Consider the following 6060-nt stretch of genomic DNA (forward strand, 5'->3'; position numbering starts at 1 on the left):
TTTAGTCCAGGTCTGGGAGGAGATCCCTCAAGAGACCATCTGCCACCTCATCAGGAGCATGCCCAGACATTGTAGGGAGGTCATACAGGCACGTGGAGGCCACACACACTACTGAGCCTCATTTAGACTTGTTTTAAGGACATTACATCAAAGTTGGATCAGCCTGTAATGTAGTTTTCCACTTTAAAGTTTGAGTGTGACTCCAAATCCAGACCTCCATGGGTTGATAAATTTGATTTCCATTTATGATTTTGTTGTCAGCACATTCAACTATGTAAAGAAAAAAGTATTTAATAAGAATATTTCATTCATTCAGATCTTGATGTGTTATTTTAGTGCTCCCTTTGTTTTTGAGCAGTGTATATTCTCAGTGATGAGAATAGACTTTTGAGGCTGTGCTTTACAAATGTATTCTATTGGCCCGGTGGGCCTTATCAGATGTTTCCTGACTGATCAGGAATTCCTCATCTGATTCGTAATTTCTGCTACAGTATACACTACCGTTAATTTTTGGTCCATTAAAATAACATCAAATTGATCAGAAATACAGTATAGACATTGTTAATGTTGTAAATGACTATTGTAGCTGGAAACTGCTAATTATTTTTTTTAATATCTACATAGGTGTACAGAGGTCCATTATCAGCAAATACATTACTGTCTAGTTTAAGAAACAGACACCTCACAAGTCCTCAACTGGCAGCTTCATTAAATAGTACCCACAAAACACCAGTCTCAATGTAAACAGTGAAGAGGTGACTCCGGGATGCTGGTCTTCTAGCCAGAGCTGCAAAGAAAAAGCCATATCTCAGACTGGCCAATAAAAAGAAAAGATTAAGATGGGCAAAAAGACACAGACACTGGAACTCTGCCTAGGCCAGCATCCCGGTGTCGCCTCTTCCCTGTTGATGTTGAGACTGGTGTTTTGCGGGTACTATTTAATGAAGCTGTCAGTTGAGGACTTGTGAGGTGTCTGTTTCTCAAACTGACATTTACAGTATTTAATACATCTTTCACTAAATATATGAAAAGTAGAAAATCAAAGTTGTTTCTTGTTCATTTGTGGGTTTGAATCCTGCGTAGTTGAGTCTTTCTAAACATTTCTCCCCGTCCCTGGTCTATCCTGCTTTCCCTCGTGTCCCCTCCCTTCTCTCCAGGCCCACAGTGCCCGGCTGGCAGAGCAGCACTACAGTCTGCAGCTGAAGAGGAAGGTGTGGGCAGGCTGGCATGCCCTCGTCCAGGGGAGGTGGAAACAGAAATCATGTGTAATTCTAACACACTGAAATGCGAATTTGTTTTTGTTGGGTGTTCTGTACTAAAATAAGACAATTTACCCAGAGTTTCACATGAGCACAGAACAGTAGCTAGCTACACTAACTGGACAACAGAGACTGAATAAACATGGTCTTATATAAACAGTTGTCACTCGCCATATTGCAGTTCTGCAGACCTGACAGCTTTTTTAAATGGCAAATACACATTTTTGAAGGTTTGTCTGTAAACCAGGTTTTGTGGAGAGGTTAATAACATTGCTTTAGTGCAGCAGTTATTCATAAATCACAGTGAGTGAGCTTGATTGACTAAACATGTAATTGATGGAGGCTGAAAGCCCAGTGAAAGAGAGGAGCTAGAGCAGTGATTGAGCCATAGACATGTAGTAGAGCAGTCCTAGCAGAAACAGAGGGAGGGGGGTATTGGAATGGAAGAGAGGAGTTAAATCGGCTAGAGTTATTGGCAGTACCATAGACGTGAAGAGAAAGAATGGAGCTAGAGCAGAACACAGGCCTAGCACAGTGAGAGAGAGATGGTTATTAATGTGAGTGAGAGAAGAGAGGGAATGGAGCATAGACATTGCAGACTGTGGTCAGTTCAGTTAGTGATTTGAAACATGCTTCCCTTTTAATCTTTATTCCTCAGTAACAATCTAGTCTCATGTTTTCCACAATGTTACCTTTGAATTTTAATTATAGTACGTTTAACAACGATGATACATTAATTAATCCCTCTCTCCTCCTCCCCCACACTCTTTCTCGTCCCTCTCTCCTTCTTTTCCCTCTCCCGGTGAGTAGCACGTGGCAGCGGTGGATGCGGCCCAGGCTGAGATCCAGAGCCTGCGGGCAGAGAGGGAGCGTTATGAGGAGTCCATGAAGAAGGCTTTTATGAGGGGTGCATGTCCTCAACCTGGAGGGCCTCTGCATGTTCCACACTGGAAAGGGATGCACGTCGCACAACCTACATGGTTAGTAACACACACGGCTCTGTCAAGAAACTTCAGTTCCGGGCCTCCCGGGTGGCGCAGTGGTTAAGGGCGCTGTACTGCAGCGCTAGCTGTGCCACCAGAGACTCTGGGTTCGCGACCAGGCTCTGTCGTAACCTGCCACGACCGGGAGGTCCGTGGGGCGACACACAATTGGCCTAGCGTCGTCCAGGTTAGGGAGGGTTTGGCCGGTAGGGATAGCCTTGTCTCATCGCGCAGCAGCGACTCCTGTGGCGGGCCGGGCACAGTGCGCACTAACCAAGGTTGCCAGGTGCACAGTGTTTCCTCCGACACATTGGTGCGGCTGGCTTCCGGGTTGGATGCGCGCTGTATTAAGAAGCAGTGCGGCTTGGTTGGGTTGTGTATCAGAGGACGCATGACTTTCAACCTTCGTCTCTCCCGAGCCCGTACGGGAATTGTAGCGATGAGACAAGATAGTAGCTACTAAAATAATTGGATACCACGAAATTGGGGTGAAAAAGGGGTAAAACAAACAGTAAAACACTTCTGTTCCTGACATTTTCATTCATAAAACAGATTCTTTAAAAAATAAGTGTACCTTTCCCAGTCCATATGATCTGATCAACCTACACATGGTTTATTAGCCTATGTTACAGTAAAACAGACGAGTTGTCCAATAGAGTGCAGTCTGCTACTATTGACACGTTGAGAGTATAGATTTATGTGGAGAGGGGGATGTTTTTCATTCCTCTGGCTCATTCATTCATTGGATGGTGTGATGATGCTAAATCTTTGAATGTGCTGAGTGGTGCTCTTTGTGGAGGTTGTAACCTTGGTCTGGCGTTGACTGATGGGCAAGGACTTTTTCTGATTGTGTGTGTGTGTGGTCATCGTGCGTATGCATGTATATGAGATTGTAGGGTTCAGTAAAAGAGTATTAGTGTTTCTTGTTGCTGTTTCATTTATCTGTATAATAATTGAGCTTGGTTGGTTGTTTTAGGGGGAGGGCCTGGAATGTCAGTCATTTGTCTCATTTTACAACTGACAATGTGATTTATGTTGGGTCAGATTTGATCATGTTGTGGGCTTATTTGTTTGTCATCTTTGACCTGTCCAGTTATAAAGCTTACTTCAGGACATAAACCTGTATGACATTATATGACTGATCTTATTGGTCTTCCCTCCACAGATGCTCCGCCCCTCCAGCACGATCCTGGCTCAGGCTCATTGGCCCGCCGCCTCTGTTCGGGTTCAGCCCACTCCACCTTGACCCCCCTGTACCATCGTGACAGAGACGGTGAGACTCTCACACACCCTAGTTACAGTGCATGCAAGTTTTCACTATTATGGATCAGGTTCCGTCATCATTAAACACATTGTCACATTTCCTGCCATTGTATCTATTCTTTCTCAAGGCTGAACATTTTCTCATTAACAGTATTTCATATGGGTGTAATTGTCACAACACAATACTGACTCCTCAAACATTGGATAGGCCTGTTATATTTACAGTGGATCAGTTTGTCTAATTTCTTCATCTCCTCTATGTATGGGCTTCTACGATCACTCTTAACATCTGCCCACTCACTCACTCTCCCTCAGGTGGGTTCCAGGGCAGAGGTGTTCCACAGCACCCTACCACCAGGGGGCACTGCAAGCTCCCACAGACAGGTTAGTGGCTTTGCAAGCTCCCACAGAGCACAGACCGGTTCATACTAACATTGATCTATGGCACTGGGAGCTTATCGTGGCTATGTCCCGATTCTCTACCCCTCTCCCACTTTGTCATGGATCTACAATCATTGGATTGGTGTTATCATTGACTAGGAGTTTTTACCATTGCTAAATCCATGATGAGAAGTGTTTGGGAAAAGGGTGTCAGCCACTGTCTCTGGTTACCGTTTTCCTCAACTTTTGTCAAACAAAGTGAAAGGTCCCGTATTTATTGACTGTTCCTTAATAATATGTATCAGCTCAGCACACTGGTGATCACAGCGAGTCAACAGAAAGCCTCCAAAACCTTGACTGCATGCATCACGGCATGCTTCGTCCACACTCCCAGCAACCTATGGGTGGAGCGCCAACACACTGTCACACAGGTACACCATCAGCATCAAACATGTCTATTTTACAATGAATCAAAATCACCAAACAAGTAGATTTATGATCTGTAGAAACACATCTTCGCTGGATAGACATCACCCTGTCTCCCTTTCTCTCTCCCAGCGGGTCAGGCCACAGCTTCTCCTCCTCCAATCAGCAGGGCCAGAGTTCCTCCAGAACACACTCAGCCTACCACAAACACTTTATCAAAGTGGTTGAGTAAACACACACAAACAAAACCATATCGCATAGGAACATTCCACCCACCTTCTATGCAAATACAGTCTTCCATACATGACTTAGTCAAGCTGATACACCTGCACGTTTGAATATTCCCAAATATTTTAGACATATGCTACACCTGCACCTGATATTTCTAACACTCCGGAATGGAAAATAGAATGGCGACTGATGGAACCATCTTTCTATTTAAATTATTATATTATTATTTTACTAGTAGTTTTACCCAGGGACGCAAACTGGCGAGGGCCCAAAAAGGTGACACTTCTTTCTCCACCAAAACATGCAAAAAATCCTTGCTGGCTGGCTGGGGTGAAATGCAGGTTAACTAATTAAACAACAACAAATATGATCTACATAATCAGTCTGTGTAAAATAAAAAGTGGTTCATGTGAACCTGACTCACAACTAAAAAAAGTGAAGAAAGCAATCCAATGTTACTTGTTGCCAAGACTTGACTGCAAATGACACTCAAGTCTTGACAAAATAATACACTAATATTGCAGTTAGCCATGACAGCCTTTATAATAGAATGGTTGTGACCACACACACACCTACATATTGCAATTTGGGGTAAAAACAAAGTAGAAATAGAATTACTCTTTAATTACTTGTTTCTCTTATTCTTATCCGTATTTTTTGAAACTGCATTGCAGGTTCGGGGCTCGTAAGTAAGCATTTTACTGCTACACCGGTTGTCTTCGGCGCATGGAACTAATCAAATTTGATTGAAAAACAGGCATTCTATTTTTGCTCTATTATAGTGGCCACTATAGAAGACATCGAGCAAGTGCACAAGGCTGTGTACAAAAATGTTCACCGAGTAAAACATGTAATCCCCCCTCACACGTTACTGTCAAATTCAACACAACAATAGCTATCTTTGGGCTACACATTATTACGTTCTACAATGTGCCAGCAGAGCATGATACCCTTTGTTGACATAATTGATCTTTCAGGCAAAGTACACCTGGCATACCCCTTTTTATTGAGAAAGAGGGAAGTGTGTGGTGTTCCTTTCACCTCTATGGTGGCATCCAGTTTAAGCCAGGCCAAGCTAACATTACACTTCATCCCTACCTAATATTTTAAATTAACCACACAACGTTACTTTAGATAGTTAACATTTCACACAGATTGCCAGGGTCCAGTAAGCAACTAACACGTTATAACTTGAGGAACGGCAAGGAGTCGTATACCAGTTAATACTATAGCGAGTTGGTTAGCTCATCTGATGTTGTAACGTTAGCTGATCAAATAATTGAGTTTAAGTTGGTTAATGTTGCTCAACATTTCTTTGGCTTGCTAACTGATCATTCGATCCAGCTGGCAAGATACTTAACAATACTTGTTCCACACTTTCCAAACGTCAGTTGTTTTTCGGTTACAGCTCATGAAGCTTCATCAACTCCTCGCCCCGTCTCGGTGATCAGCTACCTCTTCCCACTCTCCCGCTGTTTTTCCAGCGCGCGCTGATTCTGTAACTAGCAAGTTGGTTG

Source organism: Oncorhynchus masou, chromosome 25 (assembly GCF_036934945.1).
Source record: "Oncorhynchus masou masou isolate Uvic2021 chromosome 25, UVic_Omas_1.1, whole genome shotgun sequence".
Lineage (NCBI taxonomy): Eukaryota > Metazoa > Chordata > Actinopteri > Salmoniformes > Salmonidae > Oncorhynchus > Oncorhynchus masou.